At 39.2% G+C, this 24,433-nt stretch overlaps 1 protein-coding gene across 37 annotated transcripts in view; it reads left to right on the forward strand.

Annotated features, from left to right (window-relative positions):
- Positions 1-24,433, forward strand: part of MICAL3 (microtubule associated monooxygenase, calponin and LIM domain containing 3) — a 264,465-nt gene that overhangs the window by 13,384 nt on the left and 226,648 nt on the right. For 14 of the 37 annotated variants that reach the window (XM_056799038.1, XM_056799042.1, XM_056799047.1 and 11 more), the window contains exon 1: positions 17,549-17,685. The exons of 20 other annotated variants lie outside the window; for them this stretch is intronic. The gene's annotated coding sequence lies outside the window, so the exon portion shown is untranslated. Of the gene's footprint in view, positions 1-17,252; positions 17,379-17,548; positions 17,686-24,433 lie in introns of those variants that run through there. 3 more of the 37 variants (XM_056799039.1, XM_056799043.1, XM_056799049.1) reach the window with 1 other exon arrangement.

Consider the following 24,433-nt stretch of genomic DNA (forward strand, 5'->3'; position numbering starts at 1 on the left):
GAAGGCTCATATGAGAGATTGAAAATTGGAATAAAGATAATCTAAGGTATCTCTTCAATGCCCTTTCAGTCATCTGCCGTCTAATTTTAATTAACATTTTAGTGTTTGACAATTTATAGCTATATAGCATTTCTAGAAGAACATTAGCATTCAAAAGATGGGTTTCTGTGTCAAGGAGCAATTTGGTGGGAGCTTCCAGGTCATATAAACAATGAGATTGAGGACTAGACATTTTCTCCAATCCCTGTGACCTTTCAAACCTCTCCAAAACAGAAATTATGTGCCAAAGATAAAGCAACTTTAGCTGTCTCCATGGCCTAGTATACCCAGAACCCAAAAGGAAGTTCAAAAACCCAATATGAGTAGACACTCAATGAACCTGAGCCTCCTCAACACCCCTTCTCTACCTCCTAGGTGTGTAGCAAGGTTGCACTAGCAGACCCAAGAATTCAACACAGGTTTACTACAAATCTCATCCCCACACCACAGTCCACCATCTTTCCTTCCAGTGATAGGGCAACCTGGACACCAGGCCACAGCAGTCTGGCCAGACTGAGTTAGAGACAGTGCAGTCAACAGTCCTTAAGGAGCAAAAATCTGCAGGGAGCTGCAACTCCTTGGCACCAGCCAGACAAAGGTCTGAATGAGTGCCTTCCTGGAGAATTAAGTAACAAAGGGAGCAGGACAGGACATAGTATATGTGTTAGGGAGGGCAGCAGCGGGAAGAAGAGGGTGTTGTGGGAATCTGTTCAGCACTCCACTAAACCTGAGTGAAAGAGTATAGCATCCTGGGACAGATAAGTAACACAGTGGATAGTGTCCCAGGCCTGGAGTTGGAAGAGAACTTGGGTTCAAATCTAGTCTTAGACACTTCTTGGTTATAACTCTAGGCAAATCATTTAATCCCAGTTACCTAGCCCTTGCCACACTTGTCTTAGAATTGATAGAAGGTAAGAGGTTGGGGATTTTTTGTGTTTTTTTTTGTTTTTGTTTTTTATTTTTAAAGAATATAGCATCCAGCTAGGACCAGTTCACTAGGTTTTAAACCTTGTACTGCCTACCAGGAGAGGAGACTGGGATATTTTGAGGCTCAGCCTCCAAGGAAACTACTATCAGAGAGGACAGAATCAGAAAGTGAATAAGAAAAATCAGGGGGATAAAAACCTGAAGTTGTCAAAGACCTCAGGAAGAAGAAAACTCAAAGACCTTTAATCGAGCAGATAAATCAAAATATTAACAATGTAAGGAAATATAGCTTTTAGACCTATGAGTGAGGTGCCTATGAATAAATACCATAAAGCAAAGGAAAATGATACAACACTTGATGAGACAAAGGACCTATGAAATGTGAGAACACAGAACTACAACATGCTATTCCCAAATGAATTCCTGAATTCCTCCTAACAAAGAAATGAGAATTATGAGAGGAGAATTTATGGCCTTCACAGAAAATAAAATGATAATAACAGGAAAATTGGAATAGGGGATGACAAATCTCACTAAAGAAATAAAAAGAGAGAACGATAGAGTGAAAATGAATAAATTACCATCTAGAGGAATAGGAGAAAAAATGATGACATTAAAATAAATGTAAAGGAAATATGTTTACTATACAAGCAAAACATAATAGTCTAAAAGACAATATGTACGGAGACATCCTAAGGCTCATAGGTCTGCAAGAAGAACATAACAAGGCAAAAAAAATCTTATCACTGTAATGTAGGAACTAATAGAGAACTATCTAGAACTTCTGAACATTTAAAAGAATTCACAGATCAACTCCCAAAAAAGGAAGAAGAAAAAAAAGCCAAGGCTGCCAACTCCAAGGAAGATTGTAGTTAAATTTAACAATTCATTTCAGGAAGATGTGCTACAGGTGATCAAGAGAAAAACCTTCAAATACAAAGTAAGGAAATTAGAAAAAATGCAAGATTATTCTGTATTCACCAAAAAAAACATGGAAGGGATTGGAATAATGTGTTCCAAAATGCAGTGGAGCTTAGGACACAACCAATCTGAGCTTAACCATATAAGAAAAAGATATATGTTTAATAATATGAAAAAAAAAACAGAATTAAAGAGATTATTTGTTTCTTGACTAAACCAAACAACAGAAATGCAAGTGGAATTGAAAAAAATGCAATAGCATCATGACAGTGGAGAGATGAGTTTAAAACTTCTTTCTAAATATAAATGAGATGAGGTGAAGGTGAGAGTTTGGTGAAGAATGGAGGGGAAAAAAGCATTAGGGAGGAAATCTAGAGATACTCTGCCTAGGTGAATCAGTAATTTTTTTATGGGACTACATTATAACATGGGAGGCCATATGAAAGGGGGAGCAGGAGAGAAGAAAGGTAGTAGGGACAAATGGGTTATGCTGGGTTCCAACCAAGGGCTAGCAATAAGGGGAAGGTGACTGCTATGGTCTCAGAAAGAGAAGAACCTATAGGAAGTGGGTACGAAGGAGGGGGGAAAGATTAAAAAGGCAGGGAGGAGGAAGGAGGTCTTGTTTTGTGGTGGGAGGGCATTTCACTGATGAATGATGAAACTCTTATGGGTGAAGAGAGGTGGTCTATGAAAAGAGAAGGGTACCCTGCATTTGAGGAGACCTAGAGGAATTAAGTGCTTGAACAATCTACTTGTCCTGCCTGGGAAGGGGGAAGTGGATGTGAAGGTGATTGAGACCTAGGAGAGTGGGAGAGAATAGAGGGGGGAAAGGTAATGGGGCAAATTATAGACTAATAGTAGCTCCATAATCAGGGATGTGGCAGAGGAGAGGTGCTACCATGGGGCAGTGTTTTCTCTGACATTATTCTAGGAGTGAATACAGTGGAAAAGGGGCATTCATGGGCAAGCTCTATATGGCAGTAGCAGAAACCATTATGAGGGGAAAGCCTAGAACTGATGCCTTAAAGGTATTTATTACATGAAGAATACAGTGAAACAGAGAGATTCCATAGTTATAGGGGTCATGAATGAGAGGATGAGGATCTAAAAGAGACAGAAAGAGAGGATGGAGAATGAAAAAAGTGGGAGAAATACTTTTTGGAAATGGGCACACACAAAAAAGAAATTTTAAAAAGCAACTATTAATGAACAAGGCTATTTAAAAGGAAAAAGGAAGAGGGAATCTACTTGACTAACAGAGAAAAGCAAAATGGGGGAAATAATTATATTACCAGATAAAAGCAGGAGAGAGAAAAGTAAATAAGTAAAACCTCAAAGAGAATGGGGTAATAACTGAAAAGAGGTTATCTGGGGCTAGGAGAAAAGAATCTGTGGGAAGAGGGCCACCTTAGAAAAAAGATAATGGTGAAGAAATCAAACAAACTTAGTTTGATATAGAAGAAGAGGGAAGAAATCACAACTTGAAAAAAATATTAGAGACAAATGAAGGAAAATATAGACTCAACTCATCTCTTTAAATGTGGATAGTTTAAACAATCTAACAAAATGAAAGACTGACAGATTAAATTTGAAAAACCAAAACTATATTCTGTTATCTACCAGAAATGTATTTTTAAAAAATACTCAAAATAAAAATAAAGAAAATGGGAAAAAATGTACTTTGCGAAAAGTGAGTCCAAAAAAATAGGAATTATGATTATGCTATCTAACAGAGCAAAAACAACATTCAAAAAATGAAAAGGGATAAACAAGAAAATTATGTTATGCTAAATGAAGCATAGAAAACAAACTAAAATCAGTAATAAATGTATATGCTCCAAAAGCCTCTGTATCCTAATTCATAAAAGAGGCATTATCTGAACTACAGGAAGACATAGATGGTAGCACAATAATGATAAGAGACTTCGATATCCCTTCCTCAGTTTTGGATAAGTATAACAGAAAGATGAATAAAAGGAAAAATAGGGAACTGAACAAATTGCAGGAGAAATTCTAGTCAAAGACTAATAACATCTTCTAAATAAAACAGCAAAAGAATATACAAGGGGCAGCTAGGTGACACAGAGGAGAGAACTGAGGCTAAAGATAGGAGATCCTGGATTCAAATATGACCTCATACTTCCTAGCTCGGTGACCCTGGGCAAGTCTCTTGACCCCAATTGCCTAGTTCTTATTACTCTTTTGCCTTTGAACCAATGCATAACATTGATTCTAAGGAAGAAAAGGGTTAAAAAATATATACAGATTTCTCAACACCACATGGAACTTTTACAAAAACTGACTCTGTACCAGGTTGCAAACACATGTTAAGAAGGCAGAAATAATTAGTAAATATTTTCTAAATCATAATGCAAAAATTTTATTTAGTGCAGGAACCACAAATAAAAAATACACATCCATATGTAGACTTAACAATAAATTTTAAAATAATGAATCAAATTACAGATCAAATTATAGAAATGATTAATAATAAGAAAATGATCATGATGAAACAACATACCAAAATTTCTGGGATTGAGCTATAATAGTCTTTGGTAAGACCAGGAAGGATGGTAAGGAAAATCATATCCTTACAACCATACATTAACTAAATAGAAAAACAAAAGATTAATAAACTGAATACTTAAAAACATTAGAAAGCCAAAAATAAACCTAAAAGAGACACAAAAGAGAAGACATTAAAAATAGATAAATTGGAAACAAAAATCATAGGAATGATAAATAAAACTAAAAACTGGATCTTTGAAAATAATACTAAAACTCAATCACTAATAATAGGAGGACAAATCAAAACAACTTTGAGTCTTCATCTCATATACTGCAAACTGGCCAAAATGACCCCAAAATTTTAATAATCAACATTGGAAGACTTGTAGAATGATAGGCACATGAATACATTGTTGGCAGAGCTGTGAAATGGTACAACCATTTTTGAAAGCAATTTGGAATTGTACAAATATAGTGTCCATCCCTTTCAAACCAGAGACTACATTAGTGAGTGTATATCCCAGGGAGACCATCAATAAGAAGAAAATCCCCATATAATTCAAAGTATTTATCACAGCACTTTTCATGATAGCTAAGATTTGGAAATAAGCCAGAAGGTTATAAAGTATATGCTCATCAATTGGGAAATGACTAAACAAATTATGGTACATAAATGTAATGTAATGGTACTATACTATAAGAAGTGATGTGTCTGATGAATACAGAGAAGCATGAAAAGACCTACATGAACTGAGGAAAAGTAAAGTAAGCAGAGCTAAGAAAATAATTTACACAATAACAACTATGTAAATGGTAAGAACAATTATATACCAAAAAATCAAAAGTAAATTAACAAAATTATTAAGATCCAGCAGAACTCAAATGAAAAGATATGAGAGGATACCTTGAACCTACCCCCTTTGTGGAGGTGGGTTTGTAGAGATGTTATACATTACATTTGTTTTCAGACTTTTTAAGTGTATTGATCAATTGTGCTCATTTTTTTCCTCTCTAAAAAATGCTATCTGTTAAATAGGACAGATCTATATGTGAAGGGGAAAAGGAATTCTATAGATAATTATGATCATGTAAGAAACAGAAGATATCAATTAAAAAGCTTTAAGGAGCAGTTTGGCAAAATTGAAAGTGTTGTAAGATTTCTTAGATGAAATCTAGTTCACTCTTTTTTTTCCCTATATTTAATTATGTTCCCATTTGGTCCACCTACAATGCCTATCCCAGAAAGATGCATTGATGGACCCACTCAATACACCATATAAATAACAGCCATTCTTCATCTATTTGATTTTTCCTGTATATCTTGTTGGTCCAAACTTTTTTGAGTGGTCAGGAATTTCATTAAAAGGAATGCTTGTAGTATTGAGGAGCTTGATACAATCAATGCAATGTCATCCACAAACAAGAACATCTGGGGAACTTCCGTCATTTAGTCATGAAACAAAATTGCTTTTAATCTTTCACTAACCTCCTTTGTAATGTTTTCAAATTAACATATTCAAAACCAGTGTTGTCCTTGGGTACCACTTTTCACTGCATGGCAAGGAGAGCAGAAGTTTGATTGAGGAGGTTTGGGGACTCTTTTGGCCTCCTTCTTGTGGTAGTTGTTTAATATTGTGTATAACTGTGGCTGATGCTTTTTTCAAGGTGTGTGTGTGTGTGTGTGTTTGCCTGTGCCTCCACAGAGATTAAGTAGTTAAAATAGGGAAATCTGCTTTCTTTTTTTTAAACTCTTATCTTTTGTCTTAGCATGGATAATAAGTATCCGTTCCAAGGCAGGATCTACTTTCTTTTCCCAGGAAAAGGAAATCTTTTATAAGGCACTACAAGACATCAAAGTTTTGATTTTGTGGATATGGGAACTCACACAACTAATGTAGATGCAACTTTTTTTTGTAGGTTGGTAGATAAATTCTAGAAAGTTGTATGAGACTCAGAAAGATTGTATCTTGTCCATAGTCAGAAAGTTAATAAATATCAGAAGCAAGATTTTGATTCTGTCTCATTGATAATGAGTCACTTAACCTTTCTCTGTTTGCCTCAATCTCCTCAAGTATAAAATGGAGATAGTAAAAGCATTGGATAATTGTGAAGATCAAATGAGAAATTATTTGTTAAAAAGGCACATCGTAGGCGCTCTGTAAATGTTTATTTCCTCCATCTTCCCTGCCCCCTCCCTTCCCAAATCATGCAAAAACAGAAGAGAGTATAGAAAATTGTTTTGAACTTAATTGTACTTCAGTGTAAATCCCTCCCTTTGGGGTGATGGTTTACTTTTAGTAACTATTAGGATATTACAGCAACCTTTTACTTCTATTGAAGTCAGACTAGCAGTAACTAAAAATTCAACAGAAAATTGGATGTGGGGTGTGTGTGTGTGTTTTACTACCCATGGAAATAATGTAGGGAGGTGAGGGGGGTCCATTCTAGAGAGCAGCTGAAGGTAATTATGCCCCAGATTTCTTATATTTAATCCAAAAATATCTAGAAGACTGAGATGGTATTCTATAAAATACAAGAAGCTGTTTGTCTTTTTAGATGATCAATTTTCTGTGTGGGTCTATGTGACTGCTTTAAAATATTGGTTCACCAACTTATCTCAGTGTCAAGCAGCAAGGAGGACACACTACAGAGGGGATATTATAATTTCATACATAGAAAATATACATCTTTATCTTGCACATAGTAGCTAGTCATAAAGTTCTCAGAGATAGAAGGGACCTTGGAGATCATTTAGATTAATAATCCCATTTCCCTTTTTATAATGGAAGAAACTGAGACCCTGAGAAACAAAGTGATTTCCTCTAATTTTTATCATGACCCTGATGGTATCCACTTAGCAAAATTGCAACAGCATTCTTTAGAGCACTTGATATTTAGCCCATTTGATTATTAATCTATTCCAAAAGTTGAGATGAAAAAAAAACAACATTGATATTTGTGATCCATTCCAAAGATTTTTTTGTTTTGTATTATCTATATCATTGTTCCTTTTATCATAAATAATTTAGTTTTGAAAGTATCTTATCAGTAATTGGGGTGTACAGGATGTTCTAGGAGGACTAGCATCTCTGGTGTGAGGGATGCTCATCCACTTTTGGTGCCCACCATTCACTCAGCTCTCATCTATGGCTCCAAGAAGCTGTAGCATATGTAATAGGTTAAACCAAGTTGAGGGTAACCACCAAGCTTCAAACTTATCAGCAATGATTTAGGAGGATGTCTATCACAAGCATGTGAAGACTTTCTCCAGTTGAATGGGTAGAGGACAATTTATTCCAAAAGCCACGAAGGCTACTGAAGCAGAAATTGTAGAAAGCTTAGAACTTGGTCTCACATCAAAGATGGTAAGGCCATTGTTCTGACTTTTATCTTGCCATTGGACTTCTAGGACTAGAAAAGAGAATGAAACTGATGACCTTATGCATCTCTGCCTCACTTAATTAAATCCAATTTATGCACAAGTCAAAAAATTTCCCTGGAATGTCACTGGTACTCTACAAAAGGGAAGGGTGAAGAAAAAACATCAGTAATTATATGGTTGTAAACAATGCTATAATTTAGTAGAGACTGGTTGAATGGAAAGGACTATGGACTGATTAAGAGACAAGTGGGTATAGATCCAACCTTCTGATTTATTAAGTACAGAAAAACCTTCATAATTTGAAGTATTGAAAGAAAGGATTTACCACATAAGAGATAAGAATTTTTTTAGATTTCCTCTGCTGGTCATTAAAAAAAATTAGTTGATTCTTTCTCTTATGTTCATAGGTTTTAGTGTTATGAAGGATCTTGGACATTATCTATTCTAGATAGCACATGTATAACCCAGTAGAATTGCTTGTCCACTCTGGGAGGGAGGGAGGGAAGAAGAAGGGAGACAACATGAATCATGTAACTTTGGAAAACCTATGTGTAAATGTGTTATTGGAATAAAATAAAGGAAAAAAGATAAAGGCAAAAGAAAAAAAAAGAAATTATCCACTCTATTGCCTTCATTTTACAGATGAAGAAATTAAAGCCTAGAGAGCTTGTGACATGTCAAAAAGACACATGAATAATAGGTATCAGAAGAAGATTTGAACCCAGGTCACAAGATCATTGATTTAGAACTAGAAGTAATCTTAGATGTCATCTATTGCAACAGTCTTACTGTAACAGAGGAGGAAATGAGGCTTAGTTAAGGTCAGTTGATCACTTGGTGTCTATAAAATCAATAGAGCTGACTTTTACTGATTCTAAATTCAGAACTCATGTTGTACTATCCCATATGGCTTTTGATTGAGCCCAGATACTCCTGGTGCCTCCTTACCAGCAGTTGGTTCCCCTGTCCCAAGACCTAGGCATACATTTCTGTTAAATTCCCACTCTAGGATGTAGGAATATTTTTATTTGTTCTGGGTTTAAATTCAGAAAAAAATTCTTGAATATTTTTGTATTTTAAGATGCCCAAAGGAAAATGTGGTCAGAAGAAGAAAGAGAAGTTTTGGGGCTTGGGGCAAGCACCACAAATCACTCCAAGCACCATGAAAAACACTCCCAGTGGTAGCATGGGGACATCACTCTAAGGAGAGAAGTCACCTTGGAGCAAGGAGGGAAAGAGGAAGAGTTTATTTTTGTCAACTACACATTAGTGGCAATCCATTCTTAGATGGAGGTGCAAAGTTTATAAAGCACTTTCCTTATAACAACCCTTTGAGGAATTGGTATAAATATCATTATCATTGTATCCAAGTATCTTTCTTGTTAACTGGGTGCTAAGGTCCAGTTATTTGAAGTTGTTTTTGACCTGGGATCCTTGAGTTTAAAAATATTTTGATAGCTATATTTCAATATAATTGGTTCCTTTTGTAATCCTATAAGGCAGTTAGGTACAGAGTGTCCATACAGTATGGACAGAGTGTAGACCTGGAGCCAAGAAGACCTCCGATCAAATCTGACCTCAGATACTTAATAACTGTGTGATCTTAGTCAAGTCATTTAACCTCTGTATGCTTCACTTTCCTTGTTTTTTTTTTTGTTTTTTTTAGATATATTTTATTTGATCATTTCCAAGCATTATTCGTTAAAGACATAGATCATTTTCTTTTCCTCCCCCCCACCCCCCATAGCCGACGCGTAAGTCCACTGGGCATTAGATGTTTTCTTGATTTGAACCCATTGCTTTGTTGATAATATTTGCATTAGAGTGTTCATTTAGAGTCTCTCCTCTGTCATGTCCCCTCAACCTCTGTATTCAGGCAGTTGCTTTTTCTCGGTGTTTCCACTCCCATAGTTTATCCTTTGCTTATGAATGGTGTTTTTTTCTCCTGGATCCCTGCAGATTGTTCAGGGACATTACACCGCCACTAATGGAGAAGTCCATTATGTTCGATTATACCACATTCACTTTCCTTGTTTGTAAAATGGTGATAATAAAAACACCAGAGGTGGTTATGAGGATTAAGTTAAATAATAATTATAAAGCACTGAACATAGTATCTGACACAGAGTAGGCGCCACATGAATCTTAGCTCTTATTATTATTACTTTATGCATTTAAAAACGTAATTTTAAGAAAGGGTTCATAGGCTTCACTAGAGTGCCAAAGGGGTTCATGACACAACAAAGGTTAAACAAAACCCCAGTTCTAGATGCTGATGGTGAGCAGCTCTCTAAATATGATTTCTGAGCTCAAAATGAAAAATACTATCCAGTCATAGAAAGAACTGTCAGAGTCTGAATGCAGATAGAAGCATTTTCTCTTTATTTTTTTCACTTTTTTCCTTTTTTCACTTATTTTCTTCATGAATTTTTTCTTGTATGTGCAAGATATAAATAAATACATTTATCTATCTATCTATCTATCTATCTATCTATCTATCTATCTATCTATCTATCTATCTATATCCTGTTCACAACCTGAGGAATATGAATATATGTGGTACATTTCAGTGCTCGTATAAACCATATCAGATCATTTACCATCTCAGGAGGGAGGAGAAGTGGAGGAGGAAGAGAATTTAGATTTTAAAATGTCAGAAAGTGATTGTTAAAAATTATTTCTACATGTAATTAAAAAAATAAAAGGAAAAGGGGAAAGAATTTGATTTTCTAGAGGAAAGTCTTGACAGATCCATTCTGAAGCTCTGGTTAATTCTTATCATCCTTATTTATTAAGTGTTAGAGAGAAGTGCAACATCTCTAAAAGCACACTGAGCATTTTCCAAAATAGAGTCTAGCTTGTCTTTCCCCCTCCTTTTCAGTTCTGAACCCAACTCCAAAGCCCTCAGCAATGCTCATCTGAGATAAGGCATTATATATGTATAATATATCATGTGGAATATAATATATAACACAATACATAATATATAATAAATATTTTAATATGCTAATCCACTATCTTTGTCATAAGAACCCATCTTTTAGAAACAAATATTCTCCTACTCATGCTATGAGGCCATAAATTAGGAAAAAGGGCCCAAATGGCAATAAAGTAATGCATGATGGATATTAGTGGGTTGCAGGTATTCTAAAAACTAGAATTTAAAAATGAGCAAACAAGTATTTACTGATAATTTTTATTATATAAACATTATATATAAATAAATTATAAAACACAATAGTAAGTAATATAATAATATATAAATATACAGAAATAATTAATGAAGTTTTATTATACTCCAGGCACTGTGCTAAGGTCCAGGGAGCACAAAGAAATGCAAAAACATGCTATGTGCCCTCAAGGATATGTTCCCTTTTGAATGGAAGAGGTAATACACAAACAATTATGGACACACTTGATATGTATATAGTGTAAATGGGAGATAAAATCAGAGAAAAGGCACTAGCTAGGGCCTTGGGATGGCAAGGGGAATCAGGAAAGGCCTTTTTCAGAAGGTGGGATTTGGGCTGAGTCTTGCTAGAGGCTAGGGAAGCCAGAAGATGAAGATGAGGAAGAGAGAACATTGCAGGAATCAGGAATGACCAATGAAAAGGGGTAGAAAGCTATCAGTTGAAATTTTCTTTTCTAAATATCAGCTTTAAGACTTCAGCCTAATTTCAAATACTTGCTAAATGATAATCAGGCAATGGGTACAAATTATATTTTTTAAATTTTGTTTACTTCATTTTTAAACCTTTACCTTCTGTCTTATTATCAATTCTAAAGAGGAGAAAAGGCCAAGCAATTGGGGTTGTGTCTTGCCCAGGGTCACATAGCCAGGATGTGTCTGAGACTGGATTTGAATTTGGGTTCTCCAGATTCTAGACCTGATGTTCTATCCATTGTGCTACCTACCTGCACCAGTGGGTGCAAATTCTAAAGAGAATTTGGGCAGCTGCTAATCCAGGGACACAGAAAAGAATTACTCCTGGACTGGTTGTCCTGCCCAGACCTCCTGTGCTTAGGCAGATGCCTCGCTGAATTCTACCAAAGGGCTACCTAAAGAGGAGCTTGAGTTAACCTTCTGCCTGTCATCCTCTCTTCTCTCCTGCACACTGTGCTGGAACCAAGGAGGAGCTGGGTCTGTAAGGTTGCCTTTCCCACTCTGTGTGACAATCCCTACTTGCCTCTAAGAGATCTCGTCAAGGACATAAACGTTCTGAAAAGGTGAGTAAGTCATGTAGTAAGAGGAATAAATGATAGATGGACACCTTGAGTATGATACTGTCGTCCTGGGATTTATCGACATAAAAAATATTATACCCCATTTATTTTATTTTGTCTTGTTTTGTTTTGTTTAAACCCTGACCTTCCATCTGAGAATCAATACTATGTATGGGTTCCAAGGCAGAAAAGTGGTAAGGGCTACTTAGTTTATTTATTTTTATTTTTTCCTTTTTTTTTTCTTTCAAGATTAATTCTCCCCAGTTCACCAAAGCTGGAAGTGCAGGGGCAGATCACCCAGCAGTTCCAATACTGGCCAGGACAGGAGCTTTGACTTGCTCCTGGACTGCTTTTCTCCTCCTCAGCCAATCTTGTTCTCCTCCTCCTTCCTCACCTCCCCAGGGGAAGTGATGCTGAATTTAGTGTGGATAAGCTAGTTTCTTAAAGCTTAGAACTCTGGAGTTCAAGAGATCACAGGTAGCTGGAATGCTGGTCAGTACTGCCACAACTCAGATGTCCCCCACATTTCATCAGCAACAGAACTCCCACAGGAAATCCCAACTGTAAGATGAATGAAATTAGCACGGCTTTCTACTTATTCTGTGCCAACTATTCACCCTGGGTAAGGAAGCTGAGAAACTCTTTCTGAAGCTGGGTCAGCTCTCTCGTTGTTAGATGTCTCACTCCACAACATCTTGGAAAGTCCCTGATCTTTTTGGAAAGGGTAGTCTCTGGAAGTCAGGCTCCACAGGAATTTTCATTGTCTTGGCTATAGAAGATGCCAGATGCATCAAGGACATGCAAATAACAAGGGACCAAAAGCATCAACTAATATATTCCCCACCACCACCACCCATGCCTTTTTTTTTTTTCAATTCCATGTAGAAACAATTATTCAACAAGTGTTTTCTAAGCTTTTGCAGTCCAAATTCTCTCCAGCCCTTCTCCCCTCCCCAGACTGTAAACAATCTGGTATAGGTTATTCCAGTGTTTTCATACAATACAAATGGCCCTATTCCTCATGGTGAGAAAGAAGACAGATATTGCACATGCAAGAAAAAAATATGAAGGAAATAATATGAAAAAAAGGTATGGCTCAAACTGCTTTCATTCCCTGACAGTTCTTTCTATGGCTTCAAATAATATAAAATAACACAAAGAACTGGCATCTTACACAGGAACTTTCATTTATTGGTTCCTCCCATTTAGTTCTGATCATTCCTTGTACTTGCACTCCCATGTCTTCCCAGTACACTTCTGCAATATTATCTTGTATTTTTGTTCATTCGTTGCTTGTAACAATCTCAAGTTCTTTCTTGTACACTTGCATTGATTTCTCTGAGAGCTGGAACTGTGTATTCTGTTCTCTCCACCCCCTTCCAGGGTTAGGAACACAATAAGCATTCATTAGCTTTTTATGATATGATAAACGAGTAAGTAAATCATGAATATAGTTCCGGATGAAAGGCATTTTAGGGACATAAAGCAAAGGAAAATGCCAATTTGGAGTGTAGGATGGGAGAAATAGCTAGGAGATGTCCATATCCAGAAAAAGTAGGCTCAAAAGATGTTTCATCATTAATTTTCTTTTGAACTATCTAGGAAGGCTTTATGGGGAAATAGAATTTCAGGAATTTTTAGCCCTTGGCACAGTATTTTGTGCTGAGCTGCTGCTTAAATTAGTTTTTAAATGGAAGAACTATTTTATTGATAACTGAAGCTCACAATTATACAGTCTTTTATGATAACAAAGCATTTTTACAAAATTTCAGGGATTGTGAATATTGAAACAAATATTATTACATCCATTTAAAAAAAAAAACTTTTTACTTCTATCTTAGAATCAGTAGTGTTTATTGTTTCCAAGACAGAAGAGCAGTAAGGGCTAGGCAATGGGGGTTAAGTGACTTGCCCAGAGTCACACAGCTAGGAAATGTGTGAGTCCAAATTTGAACTCAGGTCCCCTCGATTCTAGGCCTGGCTCTCTATCACTGAGCCACCTACCTGTCCATTGATATCCATTTAAAAAAACTAATTAATTAATTAAGAATATTTTTCCATGGTTACATGAATCTTGTTCTTTCCCTCCCCTCCTCCCACCCTATCCCATAGCCAGTGACAAATTCCACTGGGTTTTACAAGTATCATTGATCAAAACCTATTTCCATATTATTCATATTTGCAGTAGAGGGATCGCTTACAGTCTACATTCCCCAATCATTTATATCCATTTTAAAGGTGAGAAAACTCCAGCCTAGAGAAGTTAAGTTAGAGGTAGTATGGTATAGCAGGAGATCAGATATTCTAAAGGCATGAGTTTGGGTCCCAACTGCAATACTTTTTAGCTATCCGACTGTAGGCAAATAATTTTATCTCTCTGACCATCAATTTCCTCCTTGTAAAATGAAGATAAGAGTATTTAAACTGCTTATCTCCGAGTTGTTGTGGGGAAAGCTCATTGCTAGGACAAAGCATGTGTATTAATTTGAGTTATTGCCCTAGTTTATGAATGAAACTGAGAAAAGTTAAATGAAAAAATTTTAATGTAAACTTCTTGTAGGCAGAGACTGTGTTGTTCTTAGCAGCTATCATACTGCCTGACACACAGCAGGTGTTTAGTAAATACTTATTGGATTGTGGGGAAAAAATTGTTCAAAGTCTCATAGCTAATATGTGTCAAAACTCTCAGGTCTTCTGACCCCAGGCAAATCCAGGGCTCTTTGAACTAGACCATGAAGATGGCTCGACTGGTTTGAGGTGGAACTAAGCCGGAACAAAGTTTATTTCTGTGCCGTAGACAAAGTCATTTTCACTGAAAGCTAGGAAGTACTCCTGCTAACACTTGTAACCTGCCACAAAATACATCCCTATGAATCATGGAAATGGGCTTTTCTTAGCATTATTTTAAGATTGTTGTGAGGAGTGGTTGTTATATCTCCCATCGCCTAGCACAGCGCTTGGCAGATAGCAGTTCTTTTATCAATACTTGGTGATTAAAATCTGTTCGTTTTCCAAAAATGATGCTATGAATTTTGCATTGTTTGTTCTTTGTTAAGAACTTCTCTCCACACTCCACCCACATCTTCCCCCACTCTGTGGTTTGTGGGTTTGAGGAGAGTGGGGAGAGGGATGTTAAGGAGATTTTTGGTACAATCAGGTGAAAAGGGCCATGAAAGAAGGAACTTGACTCAAATGAGAGAGGAGTGGCTTGAGGTATAGGAGGTAAGAGTGTAGCCCGACTCTGGTGGAAAGCTTTGAAGCAGAGATTAAAGATCTTAGACCAGATATACAGTTTCATGGTAAACCACCAAAAAGACTAGTGGAGGGCAATAGGGAGTAATGCTTTCAAGTTCTCCACCCCAAGACCTTATCTTTGCTCTTGGGTTTTCTTAGACCTTCCCAATGCAGCATCCTTTCTGTGGTGATACTTCTCTTTTGAGAAGTGATGCTGTTGTGGGAATCCTCTACAGTTGGGCAGCTGGCATTGGACTCAGGAGCTCTCAAACTAGCATAGAGACTGGCACATATAATAAATACTGATTGGTGGATTTTTGAGGTAGCCATAATTGCTGGAAGCATGAATTTCTTGGGACTACAGTTTGCTGACCTGCCCTCAGGGAAAGAAAAGAAAGGCAAAAGCATCCAGGAACTCAAGGCTCCCCTTGCCTTGCAGAGCCTGATTGTTCTTGCTATGTGCTCAGCCATTGCTTTGGGGAGGGTTGAGAAAGGGAGGTAAATACTATCTTCCCAGAAGTCTGTGTGAAAATATTAAAAACTACTGTAGGGGTCAGTTAGGTGGTCAGTGGATAGAGAGACTGACCCAAAGACAGAAGGTCCTGAGTAAAAATCTGGCTTCTTAGCTTTATGACCCTGGGCAAGTCATTTAAATCACATTTCCCAACCCTCCTTCCTTGGAACCAATTCATAATATTAATTTTAAAAGGGAAGATGAGTTTTTTTTGTTGTTGTTGTTGTTTTTTAGAACAACTACTGGAAGAGATCTAAAAGACAGTGTTGTTTTCCCTCATTTGTTCTTTATGACCTGAAAAATGGGTGGCTTCTCCTGATATGATGGAAAATCCTATTAGTGAAGCAAATTCCACCACCCTTCATCAATCAGGAGTTACATTTCAGCAAGTCTTTTGGTAAAGAACCTAAGCACATACTCTAAAGAAATGGGCTGCCTGGTTCCATGGGAGCTATCCATGCTGGGTAGATCAGTTGCTCTGATCACCTTTGTTTCATCAGAGAAAGGAGACAAATATTTATTAAGAGCCTACTACATGCCAGGCATTGTCCTAAGCTTTTTTTTTTTTAATGGCTTACTTTTTGTCTTAGAATCAATACTGTGGGCTGTAAGAACTGGACAATGAGGGTTAAGTAGGACTTGCCCAGGATCATATTCTAACCCAGTACCTCTCAGGCTTTGACCTAGGCTTTCTAATCACTGAGCCGCCTAGCTATTCCCTGTGCTAAGCTTTTATAAATATTTCATTCAATCTTTATAACAATCCTGGAAGGTAGACATTATTTTCATTTTTTACAGTTGAAGAAACTGAAGCAGACAGAGGTTTTAAGTTGCTCAGAATCACACAACTAGCAAGAATCTGAGGATGAATTTGAATTCAGGTTTTCCTGATATCTGAATATGCGGACTACGTAAAAAATAAATAGGCACTAGGAGCTGGGGGGGTGGGGGGGTGGGAGGGGGGAGGCGGATCAAGAAGGATGTCCTGGAACATGGGGCTTGAGCTGAAAATGAATGGAAATCAGGCATTCTAAGTAGTGTAGATGAAGAGAAAACGTAGAGACCGTCCAAGCAAAGACATGGTGGACTACAAGAATGTCGGAATCATCGAGAACTGGGAGGTGGTGTTATATGCAGTAGTGAAAAAGAAGTTCCGGGCATCTGTGTGAAGGATTTTAAATGCCAATCATAGGAGTCTATATTTTATTCTCGAGACAATAAGCTAAGACCAGATTTGTGGGGCTGAGTGCAGAGTAGACTGGATGTCAGAGAGCTTAAAGGAAGGCAGAACAATTTGGGAAGCTGCTGATACAGTCTAGGCGCAAGGTGATAGGAACAGCCCATAGGTTGAGGAAGGGGGAAAATCTGCGCGCCCAGCACAAGGTCTCTTTAAACTCATCCTTCCCTCTCCCCACCTGGCAGGCTTTGATCATGCTCCCCGTGCCTTCCCATTGGCCACTTCATGCAGCTCCCCGCCCCATTCTCAGGCTCCCAACCACTCACCTCTTCCCTCTCCCGCTTGTAGAGTAATATTAGGAGCGTACCAAGGGTCCCCGCGGGTTGGAGTAGAGGAAGGGCGTGGCCTTGCTCTGTTCAGTTGCCTTTTGCATGCAGGGAACCGGAACTTTGGTAAGATACTAAGACGAGAAATGGGCATCGGGTCCCTGAGCGAGGTTTCTCCCCCACCTTGGGAGGAACAGTGAGCAAGCCCGGGGGCTTCCGTCCCCCTCCCCATGTGCCAGGCCAGCCCAAGGCGGCTTGCCGCTGCCTCCGCTGCTTCTGCTGCTGCCGCCGCTGCTACTGCCGCTGCCTCCCGTGCTGCAGCCCGCTGTGTTGGCTGGAGCCTTGGCGCTCCGTATCTGCTGCAAGGCTGTGGCGGCGTCCAGCGGCTCCGGCCAGTGGGGCCAAAGGGGACACACACCAGCATGAGGCAGAGGTGAGCGCGGGGCAGTCCCGGGGTAGGTTCCTTCTAACTGTCCCTGGGGTGCTGAACAGACTCCCTGCTGCTGCCGCCTGCCTTCCCGGTTCTCGACGGCAGGCCCTGGCGGCTCTGGAGGAGGACTGGGATCGGGCCGGGGATTTGAGCCAGTGCCTGGAGAGGCGCGCGGGCGCCACCAGCCCCGAGGGCTGGGGAGAGCGCCTGATGTGCCGCCCCCTCCCTTTCCTTCCCCGTGTGCGCCCCGGATCCCGGGTGCAGCCCCCTGCCCTCTCCGGGGCTGTTTTCCCTAGCGTTCGCGCTGGGGGGAGGGGGCTCATTCCCTAGACTCCTCCAGCAGAATTGCTCCTGCACTGGCAGAGATAGATTTCCCTAGGAGCATTTCCTGGTAGGAGGGAGGGTTGAGGAGTGGATTGTTATTTGTTTGGGTTTTTTGGGGGGGAGGGCTAGTAAAGACTCGAGGTGGGGGTGAGGGGCTGGGAGAGCAGAAACACTCAAACCCAATTGCGCTAGAAGCAGACGATTTGGTCACTAATGTACCCCGGTGCTGCTCCTCTGCTCCCTGCTAACAGACCCCTGTCACGCTCAGGGTGGCCCTTCTGCTGGGCGTTTCGAGTATGGAGGTGGGAAAGCTACTCCCACAGGTAGGAGGCTTGAAGACTGCCTGGAGCCTGGGGGAGGCTATGAATGTGCTGAATGCCGGTAGCTAGGAAGAGGGAGAGAACATTGGGTGGAGGTGATTTGAGGGGAGCTGAATTGGGGTGGAATGAATGAAGGGAAGCTTCATCCCTAACCTATCTACTATCCTCTTAGAGTTGCCTTCTCTTCCCCCACCCCCCACTCCCATCCCCCATTTTTAAAGGAATAGTATTATTGGAAGTTGTGTGTCCTGTCTATGTACTAGGAATGTATAGACAATTTTCATATTGCCGGGAGGTGCTTTATGCAAGTCTAGTGGCATTTGTCTAGGTACGGAAATGATAACATGCTTTGATTCTTGGCTGGATCCCGACTTATAAAATAATAATCTTCCAGCCCTTTCAGAATTGTTGGGGTAGAAGAAAGGCTTTTTCAAAGAAAGGCCCTCAGTTCAGTCCCAGACCCATCTCTTGCTTGATCCCTTCATTAGGCTTGAATTCTGGGTAGGTTTTGCCTGGAGTGCAAACTACATTTATGCCATTTTAATGTTGGTGTTTAACGCTTTAATTATGGTTTACATAATGCTATAGGGAGGTAGGAGGTGGCTTGTGGGGACAGTCACTGTTTCTACACACTTGTTTTATTTTTATTTTGAGGAATGCTGGGTGTGGGTGAGGTGGTATTTAAGCATGAAGATATCAGTGCTTGTTTGGTCATTGGGATTTTCAGTGGGCAGCATGGTACAGTAGGAAAAGCATGGCATGCTCTGAAGTCAGAGGATGTGTGTTCAGGACCTATCTGTGTGATCCTGAGTAAGTCACTTAGCCTCCATAAACCTCAGATTCCTTCCTTCCCTCCCTCCCTCCCTCCCTCCTTTTCTTCCCTCCCTCCCTTCCTTTCTTTCCTTTCTTCCCTTCCTTTCTTTCCTTTTCTCCCGCCCTCCCTTCTCTTTTAAAACCTTTATCTTCTGTCTTATCTCTAAGACAGAATCTTCTGTCTTATCTCTAAGACAGAAGAACCCATTGGGGTTAAGTGACTTGCCCTGAGATCAGATTTGAACCCAGATCTCCCCAGTTCCAGACCTGGCACTCTATCTACTGTACTACTTAGCTGTCCCTAGTTTTCTTGTTTGTAAAATGAGACTTGGACTAAGTGACCTCTGAGGTCCCTTCCAGCCCTAGTTCTAGGATTCTCAGGTGACTATAATAACCCAGGAGCTGGAATGAGTTGGGTTTTGTAATGCGAGAAACATCTTATTTGAGGAATGAAATGCTTCTATCCAGCAGGCATGTTTCAGTCTCTCATTACCCAGCATCATAAAGATGATGTCAATTTATTGTTGTGGGCTGGTTGCCTTTTCCTGTGAGCATGCCTGTCATGGGGCCTTTAAGAGGACCTTATAAACCTCCTATGTGATTATCATCATATGTCCTGGGGTCAGAAACTTGGCCTGAATTGTCTTAACCCTAGAATGCAGTTTTCTTTTCACCCTGAGTTGTAAAAATCTTTTAGCTTTTTTTGTTTGTGTCTTAAACAACAAGAGTGGGCAGGCTTCAGATCCTTGTTCCAGGACCATAGGAGAAACATGACAGAATACTATTGAATGAATTCTTGTCTAACCTGAGCCTGTTTCCCCAACTAAGACTCCTTTTGTGTATGAACAGTATATAGAAATATATCTGAAAACAGTGTCCTAAACAAGATTTTTCAGGTTGGTTGTGCTGTGCCTGACATTCCTTTCTTGGGACAATAAACACATGATGCTCTCTGTCTCTAACCAGATTTTAAGAAATTATACCTTCCCTTTTTTCTAATGGTAGGTTGAAAATGAAGCTTATTCATTTTACAAAGGACTAAGGAAGTCAAACAGGACAGGCCAGCTTATGTGTTTTAGTTTATACAATGTAGGATGAATGATGTGATGCTTTAAAGACAAAGCAGTGCAATCAGCAAGATGGGAAATGCATTTAGGGGGTTAATTTGATTTAGAGTTCACTTGCTAGGGAGTGTTTTTTTTGTTGTTGTTCTTTGTTTGTTTTTGTATTAACTTAATGTATTGTCATTGGGCTATATAAGCCTCTCCATTTTTCAAGTGTGTGTTATATTTGAGAAGCAGGGAGGAGAGTGAGCAAAATTCTACTGGCTAGGAGTGGGCTTTGCTTTTGGTGAACCCTCTCATAGATCTATGCTACAGCTATCAATTAAATGTTTAATTTCAGAATTCCATAGCCCATCTAGTCCAACCCCCAAAGACATTCCAGTTAGAGTATAACCAGATTTTGCTTATATACCTCTAAGGGGAATCCACTACCTGCTGGGGCAGTCCATTCCACTCTGATTATTAGGAAGTTTTCCCCAACAAAGTTCTAAAATTTCTTCTTTTCTACTTCCACCCACTGCCCTGGGCTATGTTTTCAAAGGCCAAACAGAATAATCCTTTTTCCACTAGCCTTTCAAGGACTTGAAGACAGCTATTGTGTCTTCCCTGAGTTTTCTCTTCTCCAAATCCTTCACTGATTCTCCCATGGCATAAAATCAAGGGTCTTTGCCATCCTTGTTAAATTATCTCAAGCTTATCAGTGTCTTTTTAAGAAATATGCCAGAACTGAACATGGTAGGTACTTCAGCTGTAGCCTGACCAGAGTAGAGTACTGTGGTATGCTCACCTCCTTATTTGTGGAAGGGATGTCTCTTAGTGCAGCCCAAGATGGCATTCGCTTTTTTTGGCTGCAATATCATTCTGGTGACTCACATTGAACTTGCAGCTAACTAAAAGCTCTAGATATTTTTCAGACAAATCACTGTCTAACCACGTTACCCTACCTTGTACTTGTGAAGTCAGATTTTTGAAACCAAATCTTAAGTCTTTAGATTTATCCCCATGAATTTTTTTCTTATTAGATTTGGGACTTTGTTGAAATCTTTTTGGATTCTCTCATCTGCTCTGTTAGCTACCCTACATAGCTTTTTGTCATCTGCACATTTCAAAAGTTTGCCATTTCTGCCTTTTTTTTTTTAAGTCTTGGAGAAAAAATACTCAACAGAGCCAAGCACAGATCCTTAGGGGCATTCCATTAGCAACCTCTTTCCAAATTAACATGGAATCATTTTGAGTTGGCCTTTCTACCATTTCTAAACTCATCTGATTTTACTATCCTCTCTCCCTCTTTGCTCCCCTTTTTAAAAAATTAACTTTTTAAAATTATTACTACCCTTTTTACAGGAATAGCATGAGACATTTGAGCAAAATCTTGTTAAAAATCTAGCTTGATTTATTTACAGCAGTCAAAAAAGTTTACATTGCCCTGACCTCCTGATGAGTCCACTCTAAGCTCTTTGTGATGAGTGTTTCATTTTCTAGATATTCACTAACCATCTCTTTAATGGTCCATCCTAGAATTTTCCCCAAGAATTGAAGCCAAGCTTACTGGCCTACAGTTTGCAAATTCTATTCTTTTCCCCCTTTTGAAAAATGGGACAGCATTTGCCATTCTTAAATTTGGCAATGCCTGGCCTTTCAGATATTACTGATTATAGCTTTACCAATCCTCTCTCCTAGTTCTTTTGGTACTTGAAGATTTAGTTCATTCGGGCCAGGTAGTTGAATTCATTAAGAGTGGCCAATTTTTGTTAATCCTTGGGCATCAATTCTCTAATCTCCATTTTTGTTTTGTTCTTCCAACTGCAAAGTGTGCTTGCCAGAAAGAACAGAAACAAAATAAAAATCGAGCAGCTCTGCCTTCTCTCTGTTGGCAGTTATCACCATCCTGTCCATGCTGAGAAGTAGGAATACATTTTCTTTGATTCTTCCTTTCCCCCAATATGGCTTAAAAAGAAATGGGGGATGGGAAGGGGTGAAGAGAGGAGGAAAATTGAACCAAAGCACCCTGTGTTTAGAAAAATAAATCTTTAATATTCCATTATAAGGGTAGGTGAAATCTCTAGTAGGTAGGCTCCTGTTAACTTAAGCTGCTCTTGTGTTATTGTCTCTTTGAAATTGTAAATCAGAGGTGCTTGGTCTAAAATCCATTCATTAGATAAGACTCATTTGCTATGTAAGCAGGCGAGGTTAAAGCTCATCTCTTTGGAGGCTAACTTACCTAAATCTCTTCTATCTGGAGACCTCTAGAAAATAGGAGCATCTTTAATTTTCCTGGATGTTTTCTTCCTGCCTCCTTGAGTCTTATTTTCTAGAATTGATTTTGAATAAAGAAGGAGAATTTGACTGTATTTTTAGCCTAACCTTTTTTCCAAGAGATCCAGTTTTCCTTTGAGATTAGGGTGTAAGCTTTGTTTGCTCTGGCTTCTTTTTCATCATTGTTGTAGATAGGAAAGGAAATGTGGTCTATTTCAGTTCTTGCCTTGGAATCAGGAAGACCCAAGTTCAAATCTTGGCTGACCCATGACAAATCATTTAACCTCTTAGTGCCCACAGGCTTTCCATCGAATGAAATCACAGGGCTTTCTGAGAGGCCAGACAGAAGGTCACTTTTTGTGAACCAAGTCACTCCCTAAGGCTTCTTATGGCTTCCAAGAGCAAATACAAAATTCTCTTTTTGTCCTCCAAAGCCCTTCCTAACCTGATGCCCTCCTACCCCTCGGTTGTTCTGCCCCGAGTCCCTGACACCTAACTGGGTGGAAATCCCAGACACTGGCTCTCCCACTGTCTTGACCCACCATCTCTTGGCTCCAGGCATTTTCTCTTTTCCCTGATTTTTCTGATTTCTCCCTTTCTTCCTTTAAGTCCCAACTAAAGTCCCATTATCTCCTGGGGGCTGGCCCTAACCTCTTAATGCCAGTGCCATCCCACTGTTAATTATTTCCTACTTATCTTTTCTCTAGCTTGCTTTGTTCATATTTGTTTGCCTCTTAACACATTGTAAGCTTCCGGTTTTATGCTTCTTTTATGTATTCCCCAGTGCTTTGAGGGATGGAAGGAGCTACTACTCCTTGAGGAAAACAAATACAAAAGTTAAACAATTCTTGCCCTCAAGGAGTTTACTGTTTCCCCCTAGTTATGCACCAAATTGTAATGGGTAGGGTTGTGTATCTCCCGGGGTTGGGGGAGTTGGCTGGTAATTTGGGAATCCCAAAAGACCTTTGAGGAGAGAGGCTGATGGGAGTTATGCGGAGAGGGATGGAGGGGCTGCATCCAGGCTTAGTTAGGGAGCAGCCTGTGGGGGATGGAAATCTTCACTTTAAGGAACCAGAAACAGGATCAGTTTGCTTAGAGCATACTGTGTGTAAGAGGGAACCCCACATAACCCAGGATCCAGGGTTCCATTTGATCCTATGCACAGCAGGAAACCATAGGATCTTCTTAAGCAGCAGGTGAAAGCAATGGTGAGTTACATATTTAGGAATAAGACTTTGACAGCTCAGTGGAAGATGGATTGGAGGAGAGATTGCAGACTGGAAGATCATTTAGGAGGCTGATAACTGTGGTCCAGGTGAGAGATGATTGGCCTCAGCCAGGGTGGTTGTGGTTTGAAGGTAGAGTCAGGGGAAGGATTTCCCCCCCACCCCCCCAAATATAGAACTTTAATTCCTATTTTATTTTGCTTTGACTTTCAAAAAAGAGTTACCGTTCAAAGTTTCTCTTTTTTTGTTTGGTCCTTCACTTTCTCTTTATTCATTGACTTTTGTGTGTTTTAAAATTTATTTTTTATTAATTTCATTAAATATTTACCATTTTCATATGACATTTGTGTAACATTTATTTTTTAAAATGTTAAATACCTGCTTGTCAACTCCAGGAGGGGGGAGGGAGAGAATGAACCGGTCCAAGTTTCATTGGAATCCTTTTAATAATTGTGTAAATACCAATTTACAAAAGGAAAATAGGACAGGAAAATAAGCACACTGAGAGTTGGGAAGGAGGTGAAATGGGTAAGACTTGCCATCTGATTCTGTATGGGAGCTAGTTCTTCTATGCTCAAATCCTTTGACATTAATCCTTATTCTCTCCTCCTTTATTTCAGTTTTTGGAAAGATCACCTTTATCCCCGGGGTCTACTCTTCTATTTGTACCTCTGATCCCTCCCCTGACTGCTCTGAAAGACTGCCCCTAGAATGATGAATTATTCCCCATTGATAGGCTTCTGCCCAG

Source organism: Monodelphis domestica, chromosome 5 (assembly GCF_027887165.1).
Source record: "Monodelphis domestica isolate mMonDom1 chromosome 5, mMonDom1.pri, whole genome shotgun sequence".
Taxonomy (NCBI): Eukaryota; Metazoa; Chordata; class Mammalia; order Didelphimorphia; family Didelphidae; genus Monodelphis; species Monodelphis domestica.